Here is a 25,065-nt window from a genome sequence, read left to right as displayed (position 1 = left end):
AGACCTTCATTCGGCCATCATTAATTGGCCACAGCAGTTTAATGAATTGGCTATTAACTGCAGTGGTGCTTTAGCCTGTGAAGTTACTGACAATAAAGTACGCTCGATTCTTACCATACCATCTGGCAGAATGTACAGTAAAGACACTGTGCATTCTTCTATGATTACCATTTAACTAGAAAGTTCTCTTTCTCTCTGTCTCTGTCTCTGTCTCTGTCTCTCTCTCTTCCTCTCTCTCTCTCTCTCTCTTTCATTATGCTACTGTATGGAAATGCCTTTTGTCAAAAGGAAATATGTTCAGTGTAGATATCAACCTAATTAGTCTTCAGTAAAGTTAATTGTGGCTCCATTACTTGTTTACTTTGGTTTTCTGTACAATGAGTGTAGGGGCTTGAAGTCAAGTAAAAGATCTATGCATTGTACTGGAAATATGGATTCCATTGGCAGAGTGTCTAACTCGGTGTAGCAATACTTTGAAGTTAATGAACCTTCTCAGTTCATTACTGATAAAAACGTTGCATCCCGTCTTTTTCAATGTGATAGGAAGTGTCAGTTATGTAAGCAATTCCTGGATTCTATTTGTAAAATATTTTCTTTTTCTGTGTGTGTGTGGAAAAAAAATATCTGTGGCTGTGCTCTTTAGTATCCTACTGAGTTTCCTTCTCAAATTTGTGAGATATATTGAATATCCAGTGAACTCTGACTCATGCAAAAATCCCCAAATGCATTTTAATTAGGTCTCCGGATTTCCTTTTAATGAAGATTTAAGTACTTTCTTTTTTATCATACACTGCAGTTTATTCTCATTCGCAGCAGCTGTGGAATTATAATGATTTATTAATTAAAAACTCAATATTGGACTAAGTGTTGTTATTGTATCAGTAAATTAGTTTGGACTTCCAAGGAGCCCTCGGTGCCACATCAGATTGCTACAAAATGGCTCTTGGACCTGAACTTATTTGGTAATTAAGAATGGGTATAAAGCGGCCATCTGAGAGTGTTTCTGGTAAAGAGATGTTTTTCAGTAATGGTCAAGAAACAAAAGGAGCCATTCAAGAATCACAGTGTTATTTCTACACATCCTTTCTTGTCCTTAACCCCGTTTTTGTTCAGAGAGCCAAGCGAGAAAATACATTTTACTTATGAATCAGAGTTGGCTGCCACTCAGAGCAGCAAGTGCAATACAGACCATGTGTACAAATGGTGAAACAAATACCAAACAACTGTAATTGGAGCTGAAATGAGCCTTTTATGGGATGATCCCACCTCCAAATACAGTTGAGGCAGGCAATAGCTGGAGAATGGGAAGACATTAAAAAAGAGGTGAAATTGCAGACCAGGCATTTAAGAAAGTTTTAATGAGGCTGTAAAATATGGCAGTAAGCTCTTATTTAACATATACTCGGTGCCGGACCCTGCAGTAGTAAAAGATATAAAAAGTTAACAGGGACAAAGACATGCATCATTAGAAAGCAGACGGGGTGGTGTTACTACCTTGATAAAGCTATGACAATGACCCAGGTTGCTGGAAAGGAAGCATAATCAATAAAACCTAAGCCTAACACAACCCCTTGTGCTAAAGATGAGTCCTTAAACCTTCTGTTTAGAGGTGGCTGAAGCGGAAGGCCCCTTTCTTGGATGCACGTTTTGCCATAGGGAAGGGGCTTGAGTGTGTCAGTGAGGGTGAGAACAATGTCATCAGGAGGCCAGACTCCGTTATGAACCTGAATCCAAGGCAGAATGGTCACAGCTGAAACACCAAACTAAGATATATCCACGGTCTTCAAGACATCTACTGGGCAGTAGCAGTAGCTGAAGGTGACACTGGCAGGAGAGGCAATGGTGATGACACTCCAGATAATGTTTGTTAGTACTACACAGAAAGTGGAAATGGTAAACTGCTGAACTTTCCTTATCTATGATGAGACAGCCCAAAATGAAGGAAGAGATAATGCTGGAAGATGAGTCTCTCAGGTCTGAAAGCACCCAATCAGCTACTGGGGATAAATATGAATAGCTCTGTCATTAATGACACAACAACATTAAGGTCAAAAGGTTGTCTACTGGGTGATGTGCACTGAAGTAAAGGAAAGTCCGATGCTGCACAACCCATACAATTGGAACATCAAATGTGAGAAGTACAAATCATGGTAAACTGGAAACCATAAAGCAAGAAATGGAACATACTGTATAAATGTTGCAGTCTTGGGGTCCACAAACTAAAGTGGACTGGACTGGGATATTTTCAGTGAGATAACTACAAAGTGTTGTACTCGGGAAATGACAAACTAAGAAGAAACAAAATGGCTTTAATATTGAGGCAAGATGTAGTAGAGGCAGTTAGGGACTGTAATGTAAAATTTGACTGAATAAAATCAATCGGATTCAGTGGAAAACCTATCAACATAACTGTCATTCACATCTATGTTCCAATTATGAATGCTGAAGAAAATGAAATTGAAAGCTTTTATGTGAGCATCCAGGAGGAAATTGATCATACACCAAAACAAGACATGCTTATAATCATAGGCAACAGGAATGCAAAAGGAGGAAACAAATCAGAACCAAATTTTAATGCACACCAATGTAATCTGTACTTGCCAAATTAATATGTAAATTGGACCAATTCAGGAATGTGTACATTGAGCGGGAATTGTGTACAAAACATAAGAATTAACCATTTGTTTGGGGTTTGGCTGTTGAGGTACCCCAATTCCTAAAATCTCCCAGGGAGATTTCTAGGGGTTGCAGCCAACAGGCCCACACCCATAAACACCTATATTTAACTCACGTGGACCAGGACCTTTGAGGCTGTGTGATTGTCTTGGCCCTTCCTTCTTGCTAAAATGTACAAAACAAGGATGCTGCCACAATACTTCCTGGGGGTTGTAGTTCTCTAGGAGGCACCATCTATAGACCCTAATAAAGGGCAGTGAAACTACTAGTCCCAGGAAGTACCTTGTCAGCTTCCTTTTTTATAACAGAAAACAAGGGCCCAGACAGCCATGCAGCCTCAAGGATAGGCCCTGTTTCAGGTGAATGGAATGTAGATGCCTAGGGAATTCATGGAGAATTCTGGAAATTAGACCCAAAAGAGAGAGAGAAAAAGAATGACACATTCCCTACAAAAAAAAAAACATACATCGGGGGCATAGAATGTATGATATAGTCAAAATGCTTACAAAAACGCCAATGTTGTTGTTGTTGTTTTTTTTTTTTGCATTACTGAAAATGTGTCGTATTGCTGAGCCAGATATCCCCCACCTTGTAACTATGTGTTTGGTTTCTTTTTGCAAGGTGCAGCACTTTGCACTTAATCCCTGTTGAAGTTCATTCTATTGTTTTCAGCCCAGTCCTCAAGCCTATCTAGATCATTTTGAATTTTGTTTCTATCTTCCAGGATATTAGCTATTCTACCCAATGTTATGTCACCTGCAAAATTGGTTAGCATTCCCTATATCCCCTGACCCAGGTCATTGATAAAATGTTGAAGAGCCCTGGGTCCGGGTCTGAGCCCTGGGGTAACCCACATTACCTCTTCCAGTTTGAGAAAAAGCCATTAATCATCACCTTCTGAGTACAGTTCTGTAGCCAATTGTGTATTCACCTGACACTTGATCTATCCAGCCCGCACCTAGTTAGCTTGATACTCATAATATCATGGAGCATTTTGTCAAAAGCTTTGCTGAAGTCAATATATACTATGTCTACAGCATTCCCCCTGTCTGTGAAGTTACTCAATCAAAAAATGAGATCAGATTAGTCTTCTGGACAAATCCGTGTTGGCTTCTAGTTACTAAGGGGACTGGAGGCTAAGCCCTATGAAGAACAACTAAACAGGGGTGTCCAACCTTTCACCTTCCCTGGGCCACATTATAAGATGAAATTTTGGTTTGGGCCACACATAAATTTGGTTTGGGCCGCATGGGGGGGGCAGCCCTAGCCGTCCTCCACAGCCCTGATCCAAGCGCACTTACCGGCAGCTGCGATCTCAGACAGCAGAGGCTACCAGCTTCGACTCCGGCGGCTTTATGGGGCCGGGAGCGGGTCCACCTATTGACGGGGACGGCGCAATGCAGTCACGCAGGCCCCCTCTCCCCTCCCCTCCCCTCCTGCTCCTTCCTTCCTTCCCTCTCCCCCCCCCGTTGTGACGTGCCCCGGCCGCAAGCGCCGGCAGTGTAACTTGAAACTTTGGAATTTCTTTAAAAATAAAAAATTGCACTGGGCTGCATTATGAGCTGACCTGGGCCGCATGCGGCCCTCGGGCCCCAGGTTGGATAAGCCTGAACTAAAAGAACTAGGTGTGTTTAGCTTAACGAAGAGAAGACTGAGGGGAGACATGATAGCAGTCTCCCAATATCTGACAGGTTGCCACAGGGAAGAGGGCATCAATTTATTCTCTGTTGCGCCTGAGGGTAGGACAAGAACCAATGGGTGGAAACTCATCAGAGGGAGATCCAAACTGGAAATAATGAGGAATTGCCTGATGGTGAGAACCATTAAGTAGTGGAACAGCTTGCCTCCCAATGTTGTGGGTGCCCCATCGCTGGAGGTTTTCAATAAAAGATGGGACAGCCATCTGTCCAGGATGGTATGAGGTCCGGGATGGTATGAGATCTCCTGTCTTGGGCAGGGTGTTGGACTAGAAGACCTCCAAGGTCCCTTCCAACCCAACAGTACTCTTGGATGCATTTCATCTGGCCCTGTAGATTTGAATTCGTTCATGGTAATAAGGTATTCCTTGACTATTTGTTTATCAATCTCCAGCTGCAATCCTGTCCCCTCCACTTCCACTTCACATTTGTCTGTCAGTTGCAAAAATACTGAGCTAAAATAGGAATTGACCACTTCTGCCTTTTCTTTGTCTTCAGTTATCATTTTCCCATCTCCATTGAATAGCTGAACCACTGTTTCTTTTCTTTGTCTTTTGTTATGCACATACGTGAAGAATGCTTTTTTTGTTGCTTTTAATGTCTCCATCTAACCTGAGCTCATTCTTAGCTTTTGCCTTCCTAATGTCATCCCTACAATTCTTTGCTATTTATCTTTGTGTTCTGCCCTTCTTTCCACTTCCCATATGTGTCCTTTTTTGCTTTCAAATCTTCTCTTGAGTTTTTTGTGAAGCCACACTAGCCTTTATTGCTGTCTCCCCACTGTTTTTTCTTGTTGGAATTGTTTGTAGTTGTGCATTTAGAATTTCCCATTTTAGAAATTCCTGCCTTCCCTGGACTCCTTTTCTTGTTGAGATCTCTTGCCATGGGACTTTACTTATTATTGTCCTGAGTTTATTAAAATTTGCCTTTTAAAAATCCAGCATATATGTATGGCTACACTCTGCTTTGGTTTCTTTGAAATCAAGAATTCTAGTAAAACATGGTCACTCTTGCCCAGAGTTCCCCTTACTGCCACTTCCTCCACCAAGTCATCTCTGTTGGTTAGATTCAAGTCAAGGATAGCTAGCCCTATAGTTTCTTTCTCCACTTTTTCTATGAGAAAATTATCAGCCACACAAGCCAGGAATTTCTTGGCCTGCTTCTTGATTGAACTCAAGATTGGTTGATCAAGTCAATCTTCATTCAAAATTTGCAGTATTAACTAACCTAGTTAGTTAATCTAGGAAAATGAATTGGGTGGTTAATCCAGCATAGATAAACAATTACTATCCCAGCATATCAACACTTTGAGGTGTCTGTCGCTTTTTTTGCCTACAACTATCTGACATCCCTTGTATGAGATGAAATCCACATTTATCTCTAGCAACTTTCATCCTTTTCTGTGAAAGTAACTGTGTTTATCACACTTTTGACAGAGAAAATCTTGTTCACAGAAGAAAAATGGCTCTAGAAACTTATTTACTTTCTCCCTTCAGCTTCTTTTTCCCTCTTGTTCCATCTGCTCTTGGCTTCCATATCTTCAGTATTTAGACTGTTGTACTTTATACATTTCCCTGGGAGTAAATCCCATTGGGCTCAGTGGGGCTTACTTTTGTGTAGAAATGTACTGGTTTGCACTGCTAGTCTGTTTGGTGATGTCTCCACGATCTTGTTGCCTTCCTATCTTCCCCAAACCTCTCTTGCTTTAATTCTTCATTTTGCCTTTTTAATCCTTTCTTTACGCTATCCCCTCTCTACACTCCATTTTATCTTTATCTATTTGTCCTTCCAGTTCCTCACCACACTCCATGTTATTATGTCAAGCAGTATGGTGTTTTTTTTTTTACACTCTTCGTTTCATTCATTTCTCCCCACTCTTCATAATCTCTTTTTAAATCCGCTTTCCCCTCAGCCTTTCCGAACTGATCTGAATTACTTCTAAACATGAATGTAAATAATTGGGCTTTTGTACCAAGCCATGGGGTTTTGTCCTCCTCCTTCCCCTGCCCCAAGGGTGTGTGTTTTTAATCTAAAACAGAATCTTTTCCTCCTTTTAAAAGTCTTTGCTCTTTGCCACCCACTGTTTCCACTCCAAACCCTTTGTACCTCAACACACTTTAACAATCCAAGGAATGGAGCAGGTGATCCTAGTTTAGATTCAATAACAGGGAGCTCAAACTAGTCCCTTTTCGTTCCCTGCTACAGGAATGTGGCCTGCCAGCTGGACTCTGATTCCCATTTCACCCCTGATCTCGCACCTGACTAGTTGGGATGATGGGAACCGGACTACTATGCAGTCTGTAGGGTTGCAGGTCCCCCCCACTTCTGTCCTGCTGACGTTAATAAGCCAGGATGAAAATGTCTGTCCCTCCCACAAACCTGTGCGTCCTTCAGTCTTTGACAGCCACGCAAAACTGACCTGCCAGCTAGGTTGCATAACCGTAGCTACCTACTCAAATACCTCCTGGGTTTAGCTATCCTGGCTCAGATAGAAGCAATTCAGCAAAGTGTCCTTGAGAGTGTTTCAGGGCCACAAAATTCCATGGCATTACATTAAATCTGCAGGAGCACTTTTTCACGCCTCCAGTTCTGTAGGAGAGATTATAGGACCCTTCCATCTTATTCTGCCTTCACGGACTGCCTGGCTCTCCTTTGGCCTGGTGCTCTAGCAAGTCCTGGACGGGGAATTAAGAGAAGATGAGCGGTCAAAAGATCTCACCTAAGGCTCCTTTGGGCCTTATATTTATTCCTCTGTGGAAGAGACTGTTCCATCACCAGCAGTGAAAATAAGGTTTGTTAGTCCAGCTGGCTGTCAAATGGGTGGTGAACCATCTTTGCCTCAGGCAGCAGCAGCAGCAGCCTGTATTGGACTGATCCTAACTGAAGTCTATTTCATCAGCTACAGAAATGTTAACCACATACATATTTCTGTGGCTAATAATTCTGGGGAGAGGGGATTATAAACAGAGAGAAAGGGATCTAGAAAATATAGATGAGGACAATGTAATTAATATTAGCAATTTATAAAGCAATGCTGGTAGCAACACAAGCATCTCACCACTGCTGCACTAATGAACTCATGTGAGTTTTTTTTAAAAAAAAACTCATAATCCAAATTCAAGCACAGATAATATAAACGGATTTCTTAATAAATTGTAATTCGGCAGCTTTATACCGTGGTCTCCCACTGAAGCTGCTTTGTTTAGGAACAGGCACTTCATGCTCAGCAGCAGAGCACTCTGGGAGGCTGAAATGTCCCCCTGCTGCTGTTTCTTTTTTAAACACTGCAATTTCTGGTGTCCAATTTGCATCCATTTATTCTTTTGCCCTTTGTAGACTGTAGAAGGGCATGGCTGATGGAAGATGGCACGTTTCCCATTGTAGAGATGAGCAGTTGAAGGATCCTCTGATGTTCTGGGTGCCACTCTTAGGTCCTGTAACGGTGCTGCCTGTCTTGTAGCTAGAGCCAGCACCCATATATGTTTTCTAGGATCCAATTTCTGTGTTTTTGTCTCTGTCCTGCAGCCAATTGCAAAAAAGATCTCCACTTAAGAGATGAACAGCAGAGAGAGAGAGACAGAGACAGACAGACAGAGAGAGAGAGAGAGAGAGAGATTTTATTGGGAATTATGATGACATGAATGGTTATTATGAGGTGGACAAAGTCATATCCCATCTCTCTGATCCAAATCCCATCACAGGATCTGTCGTTCCATTGCTGTGTTTCCGAGATACTGTCGCCAATATTGTTGCTGCCAACAGCATTCATTATTTAAAGGCTTTTATCCTCTCAGCTGCCATGTTTTTTTTTTTGTTTCTACCTGTTATTTCCTTCACGTGACTTGACAATTAAAAACTTAAAAAACAAAACAAAACACAAACTCTTCCAAAATCCATAGAAATGTCATTGTGAACAACTGGAAAACCTCTGATGGGTTTTTATTGTCAATACTGGTTGCATTTAAAAGCAAAATCGTGGATGCACTAGAGAGTTCTTATAGTTTGGCTCATTTAAAGTTAATCAGTCAATACACAATTAAGCAAGAGAGGAAAAAAGGGAGAGGAAAGAAGTCCCACCCCCGCAGTTGATGAATAGCCCGTGGTTAGATAGGGAAAGCATGTTGATGTTGTAGGGACTTGATTCAAGCAGACTTGCATGGTTGAGAAACCAGACTATAAAGGAAATCTGTGATTTATCTTCAGGACTTAAAGACAGAAGAAAGAAACCTATGTTGCATATTATACGTAATGGGAAAAGCACATGCTGTTCGCTGAGATGCTTTAAATAATTAAGGGATTTCCTCTTCTAATGAAAGATTATCTGTAATGTCTGTTTTTGCTCTAAGAGATCAAACCGGGATTCCTAGTGAACACCTCAACATCTAACATTGTCTTTTTCACTCAAAATCTGTGCCAGGGTTTTGCAAAGTTTTGCAGCATGTGTTCCACATTGTAGACATTTGCCCTTAGCTGGTGACACCCATCCGAGAAACATCTTCCATGGGCACAGTGTCTGAAGAAGTATGTTTTGGCTTATGAATGCTCACACTGAAAGAAGTGCTGGACTACTTTGCCTTCTTACCTTTCTTTTCTTCCCCCCTGCTACGGTGATGATCACCTCTGTTTCCTGTACCATCCATAGAAAAACATTACTCTGGCAGAGGCAGGCAAACCTTTCCTTTTTTCAAGCTCACAGATTTAAAAAATTCCCAGTCCGCAATATTTCTTTGATTTTTTTGTGCAGTTTTCCTATTTGGTGCATTTTGTCAAAATTCACAAAAGTTTGGGTTTTTTTGTTTTTGCTTTAAAAAATGTATATCATGCCCCCCCCCAAAAAAAACTATCCTTGGTGTGTTGCGCAAAATATAAGATTCGTTTTACACAAAATACAAGATCTTGCAAAAATTGCAAGGTGATTTGTGCAAAAAGTGCAGGCTGGTTGGTTGGGTGTTTTGTATAATGCTGCAGTTAACAGAAAAAGTACTCCAAACCGCTGGCACTGATTTTGACCTGTCCCCACGTTTGGTGTTTTTTGGTTGACGCAGCCCATTGCCAGATAGTTCTTAGAAGCAGAATTTGTGAACTTGAAATTCCTTTGCAGCTTTGATGCTACGAAACATGGGCTCACTATAGAGAAGAGTTGTCCTTTCTTACATGTCTGCTTACTGTGTTCATCATGCTATCTTTCTTCATTACCACCATCCACTACCCACATTGACTGGGATCTGGTACTCATTTAACTGAATTCTGTATTCATTGTATGCCACATAGTGATACACTTTCAGCCTGGTCCGAAATGGTCTGGATTTTTTGTTTCCATTTGTGAGGCACTGGAGAAGAATCCCCCTTATACCAGAGGCAAGTAGCACCAGTGATTGTCACCGTAGTATTGTGATCATTTTTGTTTCATCTACTTAATCAATTTTTACAGTACTTTCAATATCTAAGCTCTCAAGTTTTAGGAAAATTACAAATGTTAAAACCTATTAAAAAGCAAATAATATCATTCAAAATATTGGCTGAAATCCAGTAGTAAGTTGCAACTAGAGAAGACCCATGGAATCAGTGGGAATTTGGTGAGTTAACTCCTCTGTACATTCCATTGATATGGTTGCAACTTACTACTGAGTTTCAGCCATTGAATAATAGGTTAATAAGCAACTATGAAAATGTCCAAAACCAAGGACTCTAAACACAGCTCTCAAACTGAGCAGTCCAGTTAATCGGAAAATGCTTGGGTCAAATGCCTTATTTACTCACAGCGAACAAATTGTAGTCCCTAGAACAATGCTTCACAACCTTTGTCGTGTTGTGACCCCCCCCAAGTAACCTGCAACCCCCTGCCACATTTGCATAAATTTTAACAGGGTAAAGAAAATGCATTAAAATAGATTTTTCAGAATATAATTCTACCTAATACAGTGGTGCCCCACAAGACGATGTTAATTCGTTCAGCAAAAATCGCTGTCTTGTGAAAACATCGTCTTGCGAAATCCAGTTCCCCATTGGAATGCATTGAAATCCATTTAATGCGTTCCAATGGGGAAAAATCGTCGTCGTTTTGCAAAAATCGCCCATAGAGAAACCGTTTTCAAAGCACGGATCAGCTGTAAAAATCACTGTCTTGCGAAAAACGGTTCCGAAAACACCCGTTTTGTGAGCCGCGAACTCAGCTGTCAAAATCATCTTGCGAAAATCAGTCCCGGGGAAAAAAACTGTCTTGCGAAGCACGGTCCGAAACATCGTCCAGCAAAAATCACCCATAGGAAACACCATTTTGCAAAGCGCTATAGCAATCGCAAAAACTCATTGTCTAGCGAATTAACCATTTTGCGAGGTAATTGTCCAGCAGGGCACCACTGTATATTAATATTAACTGAATAATGCCTAAATATGGGAGGGCTGTATACCTGCCTCTCCCAGATAAAATTTGATGTCAATACATTTTGAGTTCTATATACTTTCTTAAGTATGGAAATTACCCTCTCTTCATGTCTTCTCCCCCCCCCCAAAAGCCCCCTCAATGAAGAGCTCCTCCACTTTGAATCCAAATAAAGACTTCCCGCATGGGCCCCATCCTGTACCTCACCCCCTCCCTGGTTCTTCTCCCTCACCTTTTTTCCCTCTTGCCTTCCTCCTCCATGACTCAGGTGGGGCCTGGAGGCATCTCCCTGCCCAGGTCTCCTCTCCCTTCACTGTGCTTCCCTCACTGCACCCAGAAGAGCAGGAGACTCAGGTGGAACGAAAGCCGCCACTGTTTTGGGGGCAACAACTTTTCAATCCTGCTGCCATTTTGGGTATCAGTGTTCCTGGCATGCACGATGCTCTTGTCTCGTCCATACCTCTTTGAACTAAAATCATGCGCTGGTTTGAAGGGCAGATATCAGTCCTCCAAGAGTGGATGCAGAGGAGCAGAGAGAAACAAGCAAGAGTGGCTCTTTCAGAAGGGGTAGCAGTGATGCACAAGCATAAAAGGAAAATATACCCAATGGGGTACAGAAATAGCTAACTAAGAATTCTAGGTTGCCGGCAATTCCAGTTCTGTCTACCTGTGGACCAAGAGGATGAAAATACAATAGCATAGTGTACATCATCAAATTAATGTAACAAATATAAAAATAATTGCAACTAAAAATAAAAATGGTGACCCCCCCCCAAAAAAAAAACTTTGTGACACCCTTCGGGGTCCTGACCCACAGGTTGGGAACCTGTGTCCTAGAAGTTCATATCGCATTATACAGCTATTCGATTTTAAGATGCCACATGATAGTGGAGGAAACGGCTACTGGCATTGGGTCTACCAGATTGCAATCTGGTAAATTAAATCGAAGCCCTGTTTGCCTGGAAATTTTATTTCAGAACCATTTGTCGCTATATGGCTGAGGTCTCAGAATGGCACAGCACCACCCAGCCAGCGACGGAGGACCTTTCAGAAAAGAGATTTGGTTTGGCACAAAACATCAACAACAGCAAGTACTGTCAAGGTTTATCCTTTAAGGTAATCTTATTAGAGGTCATCACCTGTGACAGCTGTTTAAGGTTTTATTTGGCATTGCCCTGGATTTAGATTTATAAAATAATAATGGAAGTGCACAACTAATCCATTCTATCAAGAAGTTACAAATACCTGAGAAGGCTTCATCTGTGTTTGAGAAGACTCCATTAGTTTCAGGATTTTCAACAAGGGAAAGTGCTGGGGAAAAGCAGAAGCAGAGTTTGTTTTATATATAAAATATATATCTTCCTTTTTTAAAAAAATGCAGCCACCTCCAAAGGGAGTATCCTTTGTTCTCCTATTAGATATAGGTGCTATTTCATATCTTTCTACTCCAGGTGCAGAAATGGAAAATGCTGACAGGAAGGGTAAAGGAGCTAAGAAGAACTTTGCAGAGATAAAGTGTTCCAGGGGAATTCCTGGTGGAAGAGATTAGATGTTGTTATTCCTGAGAAATAATACAATCCTCAGCCAAAATATCCAATAAATTGCTTTACTATTGGCTCTGCTACCTCAGCCCACTTCTAGAACTGATTTAGCAGTACAGGCTTAAAGACTAGTCATAAAAGGCTCAACTTTTTTAAAGGTTGTGCTCAAAGCTTGGGGACATTCCTTGTTTGGACTTCATTGACCAGCATCCCCCAGCATACCCAGTGCCTATGCTGGCTGGGGGGTTCTGGGAGATGTAGTCCCAGCAAGGAATTGTCATGAGCTGTGGTCATGACACCCAGGAAAGAAAACTTCCAATGCAGATCTTCCCTATTCTTTTGTCTTGGGATTTTGGTTTGCAAGAAACATGGGCATCTGATGCTAAATACTTCCCTTGTAAAGTTGAACGAGAATCTCTTATTTGAGGATCTATTTCCATTGGGGGGGGGGGGGAACAAGTCATGTTTTGTTTACTGGCTTCATCACACTCTTTTCCCCCAAGAGAATAGCATTCAGGGTAGCTAAAATCAAATAAAGAAAATACAATTAGAGCAGAAAGCAGATTAAAAGCACATGGAAAAACAATAGAAGAAAGAGCAGTTCAGATTAACGGCCAAAAGCCAGCAGGAGAAAAGGGGTTTTGCCTGCTGGAGGAAGGGCAGCAGAGAAGACATCAGCCTAGTCTCTCATGGAAGGGTATTCCACAGTCGAGGAATAGCCCCTGAAAAAGCTCTTGTTTGTCTTTCTACCAAATATCCCCAAAATACTGCCAAAAAAAGAGAAGGCTCTTTTCTTAAGATCACAGAGGCTGGGCGGGTGCACATGGGAGACTGCGGTCTTTGAAACGGGGTCTACCCCAGTGGTTCCCAAAGTGGGCACCATGGTGCCATGCTGCCTATCGTGAAGCCTAGCCAAAGGGCACCAAAGAATCCTTAGACCAGTCTTCCCCCCCTCCTTTCTCCCCCATTCAACCCAAAGTATCACACAGGGACAGCATCAATGGCTGGCCATTCCACAAATGCCTTTGAGGAAGCTAGCCCCTGACTGACGGGTGCCACCATCTCATCCTTTCCCTCTCCGTTAGCTGCCCCCACCCGCCAGCTTGACCTCCTCCAGGCTTCCTTTTCTAGCTGCAGCCCAGCCCCTGCAGGCACCATAGAGACACCAGCAATGACTACAGGGGCCACCGCCACCAGCACTGCTTACTCACCAGCCATGGAGAGACGCTTGCTGCTTTGCCAGGTGAAACCAGAGGGCACCGTGATAGTTTCTCTCCTCCTCTCTACCCTTTGCCCTTTGGAGGAGCCTGTGAGGAAAGAGCCACCCCAACACCAGCTCCTTTTGGAGGGGGAAGCAGGAAGGGGTGCCAGACGTGCTCCAGATAAGACCCGATCTTCAGGGTCAGGAGAATCGGGCGACAGGCTGAGACTGGGTGAGCAGTCTTTTAATGGGGTTTGAATATTTTTTGGGGGGGGGAGAAGAGCGTTGTCCACTCCCCAGGTATAGGAACCACAGAAGGGAATGAGGGAAAGGCCGTTTTCTCAGCAGTGGGGGCGGTGGAAGGGTTGCTGAATCGCTACCACAATCAGTGTTGCTGAGGATGTTTTGAAGATACTTGAGGTTGATGAGGCCCTTCATGTGCAGTCACCATCCTTTTGGGGGGGGGAAGGGAGAGCATCATTGGGGTGCATCTGTTAATTGGAGACAGAGGGAGCAATGGCAAAGGTGGTGGAGAGTGATGACACAACAACAGCTTTTGGAATTGGAGGCTAGCAGGGTAACCTTCTTGGTGGCCATGATAATTAGTAGTACTTTTGAATCCACTGTACTACTATCCAATTGGGGCAGCTGTGGCTAGTGGCCAGTATGTCAGGAGATCCATGAGTCAAAAAAAAAAATTGGGAACCACTGGTCTACCCAAATCAACACAAAAACTATTCTATCCTGCCTCTGTTGTTATTTGACATCATTTGAGAGTTCTCGGTTTAGACCTACTATTTGATGGTTCTAGTGTTTTCCACATACAGTATAACAGATTCTAGCCTCGCAAGCAGAAAACCTGGAACACCAGGTAGAAGGATAGCTTTAAAATGTCCAGTTGATAAATTTTCCACTTGTGAATTAGATCCAGTAAAAGCCTCCAGCAATTGGAAGGGGTCCATCCATTACTGGGAGACCTTTGATCCAGTGAAGCTTTTCTTGACTCGTGATTCTTCAGCCATGACAACACAGATACCCTGTAGCAGAGCCCAGGCCGTTTTCTGCCCTTTCTAACCACACAAGCCTCATGGCTGTATAGGAACTGGTCCAATGAGCATCAAGCAAAACACACTTTCCCCTCTACGTAAGTCAGAAGTGGGTGGCAGGGCCAGCGAAGGGGTTGCCAGACAATATAGCAGCTCAGCACTCAGTTCGGCTTTGGGAACCTTTCAAAATATTGTTTTATTGTACAATAAATGCACAGTTGTTTCTTGCGAACGATCCAAAGTTATTTTTCTCAGGTTGCTCACTGTGGGAAAATGTTTTCTTAGCATTCAAGCTACCGTGTTTTATCGCTGAGGGAAAGCAGTTCTTTCCCCTTCCGCTGAATAATTTTTAGTGCCCCTATTGGGCTGGGTTGGGGGTGAGTAAGAGTATTGTAAGCACCACATGGACAGTGTTTCTGGCATCAGAACACCCTCCATAACAACGCATCCTTTCTTATACTTGTTCCTTTATCCAGCAGTAACACCTTGTCATTCCATGAAGCTTCGAAACAAAAACCCTCATTCATCCATCCATCCATCCATTCATTCATTCGGTTTTTGAAAGTAATTCACACATCATTTTTTAAAAAGTGGCTAAGTATATTTCCCTCCCTCACATATCACGGCTACCCCTTTCTGAACTTGCCAGCCTACATCTGCAATATTATGTGGGGATGTGCCTTGGGAGGGGAAGGTTTTTATTGGCACTCTTGAGATGGCTACAAGAGAAGTGTGAAATCCTGATTTGGGAAAATGCATTGGGGCAAAGGAAGCAAACACTCCTTCTTTATCTGTTTCCAATATTTATAGGCTACCTTTCAGAGCAAAGCCCTCCCAAGGTGGCTCGCTTAAACAATTAGAAACATAAAATACAACATGAACAATTTAATTACAGTTGCTAAACTATAAAACAAAACACTGAAAACATTGTACAGCCAAGCACAGATGAAACAGATTAAAACAATTAAATACCCAGCCCAGCTCTTTAATTAAAAGGAGACCGAAACAAAAAGACTAACAGATGCGGGGCCAGATGTATGTCCTCTAGGGAGGCGGTTCCACAAATATGGAAACAGACACAGGATAGACTTTGTGGTTTGTGCTGCCAGTTTAATAGATATTTACAGTGGACTGCATACAAGCTTTCTTGATTCCTGAGACCAATACTGAAGTCCAGAGAGGCTCACGGGGGGTACAGGCTGTCCATCAGATGACATGGGGCCATCCTGTGCAGGTCTTTTAATAGAACTTGAAAAGTAACAAGCAGCCAATGCAATTGTTGTGTGTGTGTGTGTGTGACTTATAGCAACCCTAATAGGGCTTTCAAGGTAAGTGAGATATTTAAGGAGTGGTTTTACCAGTTCCACTCCCCCCCCCCCCGGTCATTTCCCATGACTGAGCACGGATTTTAACCCTGTTCTCCAGACTCCTAATTTGTCACTCTATCCACCACCATAATGGGAATCAATAATTGGTATATATGCCACATTTTAGATAGAATATGTTGCAATCTCTGGTTCAGACAATCATGTAGATGGCTACAATCCATACTAGCTGAGATTTCTAGCCCATCTTTAAAGGTAGTCCTGTGTGCAGCACCAGGTACAATTGCCCAGTCTTGGTGTAACCGGGGCGGGCATGCAGAACTGAAACAAGGCTGATGTTCTCTGCACAGGAACAGAGCTGTTGTTCCAATCTAGGTAGCCACCAATGTCACCTACACCTCCATAGATAGCACTGAATGTTCCAGATACTGCTAGAATATCTCTGCCCCTTCCCAGTGGATGTGTTCTGTCGAAGGAATGCAAAACTAGTTATAAATTTCTGTACAGATCAGTTGATTTCCTAGCCTGAAGTGTAATTGTGCTTCAGCTTGTTCAACCATCTCTGGAAGCTTATACAAGATTTCCCACACCCTTCCTGAGGCTAGCAAATGGGAAACAGCTGTGGAACTCCATCATATCCCAGGAAACGAAATTTCCAGATCTATATTCCAGGTGGAGATCAGGGCTTCAGTAGGACTGTTGGCTAAAATTGAAAGAAAGACATAATTTATTTTATTTTATTTATTTATTTGATTTATATCCCGCCCATCTGGTATATTCTACCACTCTGGTAGTCATCCAATTCATTTGCGTCCAGAAGCATACCATTAAATTTGATCTCCCACCACCACTATTTAGAAAGCTATTACAAGGGCAAAATAAGCCAATCTAGCCAATATTGAAATACAGTAGCTGTATGATTACAACATGGATGTGTAGCGAATTACAGTTTAATTGGTTCTAGTGTATCTACCTTAAATTTAAAAAAGCACACAGTGAGTAGTATGTTAAAACATTAAACAATAAAATACAATAAAACAATGGAAAACACTCAGCAGCAAAACAGACTGCAGTGCCAACTTGCTGCTCAGAATAGCATACTATTAGCCGATACGGATTGAAAAAGTGCTTTACAGAGATGAAGACCTGAAGAGCTGGTAACTGTCAGACTCGAGGTAGTCAGATCAACCATCCCTCCACTCTAAATTTGATACTGTTGAGCGCCAGGTCTGTATCCAACAAATCCCATATTATCCAAGACCTTATGCTGGAGGAGGATGCAGACCTGACATGTATAACCAAAACTTGGATGGGCAGGGAAGGGAGTGTTCCCTTGACTCTTGCCTGCCCTCCAGGTTATGCAGTCCAACACCAGGGTAGACTGGAGGGGCTGGGAGGGAAGTAGCCATTATCTATAAAAACACTCTAGAGGTTGTTAGGCACTGCGCGATGGCGATGCCAGGTCTTGAGGCCCTACATGTGTTGATTGGATCCAAGGATGATATTGGGATCTTTCTGGGTTACTGCGCTCCCTTACCAGAGTTGGCAGACCATCTCCACGGCATTGTTGGAATCTCCGCGGCTTTTGGTCTTGGGTGATTTCAGCACCCATGCGGAGGTGGAGGTTTCCGGTCCGGCTCTTGAGTTCTTGGAAACCATGGCTTCCTTGGACGTATCCCAACATGTCAACGGACCCACCCACATGGACAGTCACACATTAGACCTGGTGTTTTCCCCTGAGCGGAGCGAGTGTGGTCTGATGGTGACTGACCTTGTGTCTGTCCCCTTGTCATGGTTGGATCACCGCCTAATAAACTGCAACCTCTCAGTGGCTCTACCTCCCTGCAGGGAGCAAGGACTGTCACACACCCCTAGTTCCTCTGTTTGTTCCTCCACACAACCCAGGTTCACTTTTGGGTATGACATTTATTTTTCAACCCTTTTCGCTGCCACCAGAGGATTTATTCCTCACTGTATCACATATGACTCTTAAATCAGTATTATTCAATAAAACAATGTTCATTTAAGTGTTTATAAGTAAATCATATAAAGTAAATCATGGATGGTCTTATTTTATTCATTCAATAAATTGTGCTTTGGTAACATTTATATTTGCTTAGGTAGAATCATTTTAATCAAGGTATTTATTCATTTCTTATCTTGTTCTCTATCTCTCTATTCTTCTTTAACACAAGGCTGGTCTTAACTGTCTAAATTGCTTCTTTCTAACTGATATCCCTAACTGAAGTCCTTAACTCTAACTCATATCCTAACTCATCCCTAACTGATCTTTAACTGTCTTCCATTCTTCTTATATTTTCTTAGTTCCACCTCTTCTGTTCACCCATTGGTTGTTAAATCAGGGTTCCAGGGGTTGTTATTGACCTGTCCATCACAAGGACCTATTTTAATGGTCCGCCCTCAAAGGTTACTGGATCCTATAGGATTCCAGGATTCCATGAGGGGCATTCCAGCTGATCTGACTCGTGCTCCTATCGAGGCTCAGGTTGATGGCTGGCTTGCCGCACTAACAGGGATGTTGACACGATTGCTCCTAAACACCCTCTCCGTTGCAGAGCTCGTTCAGCACCCTGGTTTAACCAGCAGCTGAGAGCTATGAAGCAGAATAGTAGAAAGCTAGAGTGCAACTGGAGACAAAACCCGATGACTATAATCGGAAAACTGTTAGGATCATGACTAACCTTTACCTTACCAGGGTGAGAGCTGCCAGTCGAGCTTATTTTGCTGTCCAGATAAGTGAAGCCTCAAATCAGCAGGCACAACTTTTCTATATACTGTATTTGCCGGCGTACAAGATGACTTTTTGGCCCTGCCTCCAAGTGGGGGGTGGTGGTCTTGTACGCTGGGTGCATGTCTAGCAAACCCTCTCTCCCAGCGAAGTCACTTACCTGGTAGTAAGACCCAGTAGAGCCCCGCTCCTAACATGGGAACAGCCTGACTCTAGCACCGAACAGCTGACTGTCGGAACAGCAGAGAGGCGGCAGCCATTTTGAGATGCAACCACATGGCTGTTGCCTCTCAAAATGGCTGGTGCCTCTCCAAAATGGCTGCCGCCTCTCTGCTGTTCCTTCTTCTAGCAAACCCTGGCTCTCTCTGAAAAGGAACTAAAAGGGGCAAAAAGGAACTCTTCCCATGTTGCCGCCTCAGCAGAATCATGCATGCGGAAGAGGGGGTAGTCTTATACAGCAAGTATATAACAAACTCTACATTCTGAGTAGGAATGTTGGGGGGCCGTCTTATACACCCAGTCGCCTTATACACCGGCAAATACGGTAGTCCACAATCTATCCGTAATTGGTCTCAGTGATAGGCCTCCGACTAGTATTTCACCTGACCAATTTGCAGCATTTTTAAAATCTAAAGTGGAGGCCATCATGTTTCTTTCCTTAGCAAAATGGTAAAGAGTGTGGTGGCTGACCAGCTCCAGGCCCTTTTGGATGAAACCAATGCCCTCGATCCATTTCATTTGGGCTTCAGGTCACACCATGGTATGGAAATGGCATTGGTTGCTCTGTTTGATGACCTGCTGCGGGAGGCAGACAGGGGCAAATGTCTTTGTTGGTCCTCCTCGATATCTCAGCCGCCATTGATACTGTCGACCACGGTATCCTTCTGGGGAGGCTTTCTGAGTTGGGAATCGGTGGCCTGCCGCTTGCCTGGCTCTGATCCTTCTTGGAGGACCGTCCTCAGAGAGTACAGCTTGGGGAGAGTGTATCGGCTCCGTGGAATCTCAGTTGTGGGGTTCTGCAGGGCTCAATTATCTCCCCAATGCTGTTTAATATCTACATGAGGCTGCTGGGTAGTGTCAGTGGTCTGCACTGCTTACTATCATCTTTGGCGGATTGTCCAGCTGCGTTCCTAACTTGATGTTGGGGCACTCCCCACTCTGGGCCATGCGCTTGTAGTCTCAATATTAGACTACTGTAATGCCCCCTACATAGGGCTACCTTTGAGATTGGTACGGAAGCTTCAGATGGTGCAGAACGCGGTGGCCAGACTTCTCACTGGGGTGAGAAAGCATCATCATATCTGTCCCACTCTGCCTGCCCTGCATTGGCTGCCCATTCATTTCTGCATTGATTTCAAAGTGTTAATGATGACATATAAAGCCTTAAACGGTTTAGAACCTCAATATCTAACGGAACGCCTTCTCCCACCTAGATCTACCCGAATTATTTGCTTTAGCCAGGATGAGTGGCTGTGGGGCCTAATGCCGAGGGAGGCCCAGAGAGAAAGAACAAGAAATTGGGCCTTCTTGGCAGTAGCCCCTCACCTTTGGAACAATCTCCCATTGGAAATTCGTCTGCCCCCCTCACTGAGTGTTTTTAAAAGCAAACTCAAGACCTGGCTCTTTAGGCAGGCCTTCCTTCCTGTCAATACCTAATTTATCCATTGCCATCTCTTGTATTATTATTGTTGTGCCATTTTATATTGCTGTTATTTGTACTGTTGTTAACCACCCAGAGTAGACTTCGGTCTAGAGGGGCAAGGTATAAATTAAATAAATAATAATAAAATAATAATTTCCTGCCCACATCATCTGCCAGAGGGCAATGAGGACCGAAGATGTAATTCTTCAGTAGGTTCAAGGAAAACAGAAGACCACTTCAGATCTTTAGAAAGTCACAGAATTTGATCCTTTATTAGTCCTTTATTCTCTGGTGGCCAATAAGGAAAATGTTTGATATAATACTATGCTGAATGTTGGGAACATCTGTGACATAAACAGAAAGTAGCACTGCTTGTATGTGAGAGTTAGTATGATGAGAAAATGAAGCAGGCACCATCTTGCAAAAACTCCACAGAGACATCTTCAGCAAGATGGCCTAATAGGTGAGAAAATGCTGATGCTGATACTGAACCAAAGTTTTCACAGAGAGAGAGTCCGTATCTTAGAGTGAGAACATTTTAAAACTTTATTTTGAAAGAAACACAGTTCATTCTAAAAATTCTATCAACACAACTCCTTCCTTAGTACCTTACTTTAATAACAAAACATGCAAGTATTTTATCAGTGCCCAATGTAGCAATTAAGTGAAGCAAGACATTTCCTCATGTGTTTGTCAAGATGGACCCTAAGTTACTTACAACGATAAGGTTTCTCCTAATTCCTTCAATCTTCCACCTTGGTTACTGTGAAGATTCCACTTGCCCCAGCCCAACACACTTCCACAGTTTTCCACAACTTCTTCTACTTCTGGCAATTAATGACATTACTGCCATCTACAGACAACCTGTTGTTGGAAAAAAAAGATCTGGAGAGGAAAAGAGAAAGGAAAAACAAGAATAAAGAAGGAGGCACCCTTAAAAAATGACTTTTAAAATTATTGGACAGGAAAAAGAGATCATAAGTCTCCTTAGACTGAATTCCACAAATTAGGGCCCTGTAATATACTTTCCAAATTGCCAACTGTGATATCTTTGCTCCTGAGAAGACTACAGAAAGGTGCTCATTCCTCACTGTACTTTAGACAATGCCACAAGATACAATCTCCTGCATTCCGCACATGCCAGGTAAAATAGAATCAATTTGCCCAGTGCAGAAAAGATTGCTATGGGCTGCACTGTAGACATTACTCCCAAGAAGCAAACCTGGCATGCACAGCACTCCTGATGATAGATATGGAGATCCTGCAGAGTGGGCTTCTTCTGCTCACATTCTATTTTCTTCTGCAACCAGCATTTAATTTCATTTTGAGATGGGGCAGAGAAATATCAATGGTAGAGTCCTGCAAGGTATCTTTCACACTTGAATCAGCCAGGCCATTTCCCTCTATCTCAACAAGAGCTGATATCCAGCAAAAAGAAATCCAGATCCCATAAAATGGAGTTGTATGTTCAATGAACAAATTTCTCCAATCACTCTGCTAGTACAAATTGTCCCTCCAGTTTGAATGGCTAAAAGACTTGAAAGGGAGTCTGGCAAAATTAAAACATCAGGAGATGCATCCTTGACCCATTCAAGTGCCCAGACAATAGCCATCAATTCTGCGATCAAGAGGTCCAGTTGACCAGCCCTGTATAGATTCCAAAATATGGAAAGCTACAGGTTGCACTGACAGAGTCTTGAGATCTATCAGTAAAATATCATCCAGCACTCCATTAGAAAACAACATAGTCCAGAACCATCATTTGAATACTCATAGGATTGAGTTGCTGAGATCCTAATTTACTAATGCTAACATGTGCAAAAAGACAGATGCGCAGCCATCCGTAGTGTTTTTGCTCAGTCTTCCTTGGGTTGGCTGAAATCCTGCTGCTTAGTTAGTAAGTTGCAACTGCAGCAACCCATTATGGAGGAATGTCTACTGTGAATTGCGGACACAGAAGTGATATCTCACATTTTCAAGCCAAAGATCCTCTAGGAGTGGATTAGAGTCTACAATCATTAGAATCGACAAGCTTCCTGAACATACACTAAATGAGATGATCAATGAATGTGAAAAACACATGGGTGGAAACTCTATATTTAATTCTTCACATTCAGTTTAATATTTCAATTAACTAGAGATGGGCATGAAAATCATTTTGAGGTCCGGCTCAGTTTGTCGCCGTACTCAGACAGGTGTTGTGTGGGCATTTTTTTTAATTTTTTATTTTATACAAAAAAATACACAAAAGAACACATACATAACAACAAAAATACAAAAAAAATACAAGTACAGTGGTGCCTCGCACAGCGAGGTTAATCCGTTCCGGATTAACCCTCGCTGTGTGAAACATCGCACTACGGAAAGTAAAAAGCCATTGGAACGCATTAAACATGGTTTAATGCGTTCCAATTTGGCCGAATACTCACCGTTGTGCGATGTTCCGGTATAGCCGGCAGCCATTTTCGCGCCCTCCCCTCGCTGAACGAGGGCGCGAAAACGCTGTGATCAGCTGTCCGGCGGGTCCAAAATGGCCGCCGGAACAGCCGAAATGGCGGGGCGCAGCGTTTTCGTGCCCTTGGTAAGCAAGGGGAGCGCGCGAAAACGCTGCCGGAAGCCCCAAAATGGTTGCGCGCAGCCATTTCGGGGCTTCCGCAGCGTTTTCGCGTGCTCCCCTTGCTTACCAAGGGCGCGAAAACGCTGCACCCCGGCCCCTTTCGGCTGTTCCGGCGGCCATATTGAAGCCGCGGAACAGCTGATCGGCAGGTCGCAAAGCGAAGGTCGGTAAGCGAATCGCTTACCGACCTTCGCTCTGTGAATTTTCCCCTATGTAGGTGCTGTTTTGCGATCGCATTTGCGATCGCAAAAACGGCATCGTTGCGCGGATTCGTCGCTCTACGGAGCGACCGTTGTGCGAGGCACCACTGTAATAGTGCTTATTATAAACTAAATTCTAATGTGCACCCCATACCCATGGGACTCTATTTACTATAATAATTTTTTTTTCTTACAGATTACCTCTCCAAAATTGTATTGAGTATTCTTTAGAGGCTTTCCCCCTTCCTTTCACTAACACAAATTCCACAAATTTACCCCAAATATCATAGAAATTGTTACAACTTATTTCCCCTCTTTTTATTTTAAGTTCCATAGTCAATTTATCATTTAATGTAATGTCCCATACTTCACAATACCAGTCTTCAATTTTAATATCATTCTTGTCTTTCCAAAATCTAGCTATTAATATTCTAGCACCTGTCATAAAATTAGTGATTAATTCTTTCGAGTGATGGTCCAGATCTGTATTATCAAAAATTGACAATAAAGCAATTTTGGCATTAAAATCAATATCTTTACCAAATATATCACACATTTCCTTAAAAATCAATTCCCAAAATTTCTTAACCACTTTACATTCCCACCACATATGAAAATACGTACCAATTTCCTCATCACATTTCCAACATGCTTTGGGGTATGTTGGATTTATTATATTCAATTTTACAGGAGTCAAATACCACCTTAGACAGATTTTTTAAAATTTTTCCTTTATTCTTGTTGACATTAATCTTAACACTCTCATCCTCCACATTTTTGTCCAAACCTCTATTTTAATTTCTGTTTTTAAATCATTTTCCCAAATTAATTTTAAACCTTCTATTCCCCATTCTTTTTCCTCTTGTTCCAAAATTATATTATATATTTTACTTACTATTCCTTTCAAAATTGTATCTTGCATATCTTCATGTGATGACAGAAATTGTTCGTACTTAGTAAGTTCTCTACATTTACCATTAGTTTTCAACCAATCCTTTGTCCAGGTGTCTAACTGAATAAGATTATACCATGATAGTTTATTAGATTGCAGTTTAGACATAATTAACTCCTTCGATCTCATGTTACCCATCCAGTCCTTCAATCTTGCAACCCTTTTATTCTTAAATAGTTCTACTAAATCCTTTAAATTTGTAGGAAAGTTTTCTGTCTCAGTCACTAGTTTTAATGGTGAAGTTAAGGGACAAAACTTCTCTTTATATTTATTCCAAATATTTAACAGGTTTCTTAAAAAGGGGTTTTTAATCTGATTTATTGAACTTCTCTTTAGTATATTAAACAAGTATCCTTCAGCATTTCCATTTATTTCTGAAGATTCCATCTCCCACCAAATTAATTTTTCTTTATTGAATATAATATCTCCAATAACTCTTAATTGATTTGCTATATAATAATTTTTAACATTGGGCATACCTAAACCTCCTTTTTTTTGAGCCTTATACCAATATCTTTTATTTATTCTAGATTTTTTGCCTTGATTACAAAATCCATTAATTAATCCCTGCCAATATTTAAAATCCTCTTCTTCTAGGTGTTGTGTGGGCATTGTGCCCTTCCCCTCCTTTGCATGCTTGCCCATTCCTTGGGCAACGTGCGCTTTCTTCCCTGCCTCCCTAGTGCGACTACCCACTCGTCTTTTGCAGTGCCTCTTCCCTCTTCTGCCTTCTCTGTCAGCCACCCACTCAGACAAGGAGGCAGGGCAGCGATTTCTGCAATGCCGCCTTTGTGCAGGCTCGCACCACCTTTGCGAGTGCAGTGACAAATTGGACCAGACCTCTGAAATGAGGTTTGCGCCAATTTCTGCATTTAACCCTTAATCCGGCTAACCTATTATTTAGTTTCTTAAATGCTTGGTTTTATATTTCAGTCCGACAGCTACGCTGGCTGTCTGATGCAGGGAGGAGGATCATGTAAATCAACAGTTTCATCTTACGCAGAGGCTACAGGACTATGGTTTTGCAAAATGACCCA

At 42.4% G+C, this 25,065-nt stretch overlaps 1 protein-coding gene across 5 annotated transcripts in view; it reads left to right on the top strand.

Moving 5' to 3' along the window:
* Window positions 1-25,065, top strand: part of B3GALT1 (beta-1,3-galactosyltransferase 1) — a 440,553-nt gene that overhangs the window by 298,321 nt on the left and 117,167 nt on the right. The gene's annotated exons all lie outside the window — the stretch shown is intronic.

The sequence above is a fragment of the Pogona vitticeps genome, chromosome 1, assembly GCF_051106095.1.
Source record: "Pogona vitticeps strain Pit_001003342236 chromosome 1, PviZW2.1, whole genome shotgun sequence".
NCBI lineage: Eukaryota > Metazoa > Chordata > Lepidosauria > Squamata > Agamidae > Pogona > Pogona vitticeps.
Note: the sequence above shows the minus strand (reverse complement) of the source record. Positions and strands in the feature narration are given on the sequence as shown.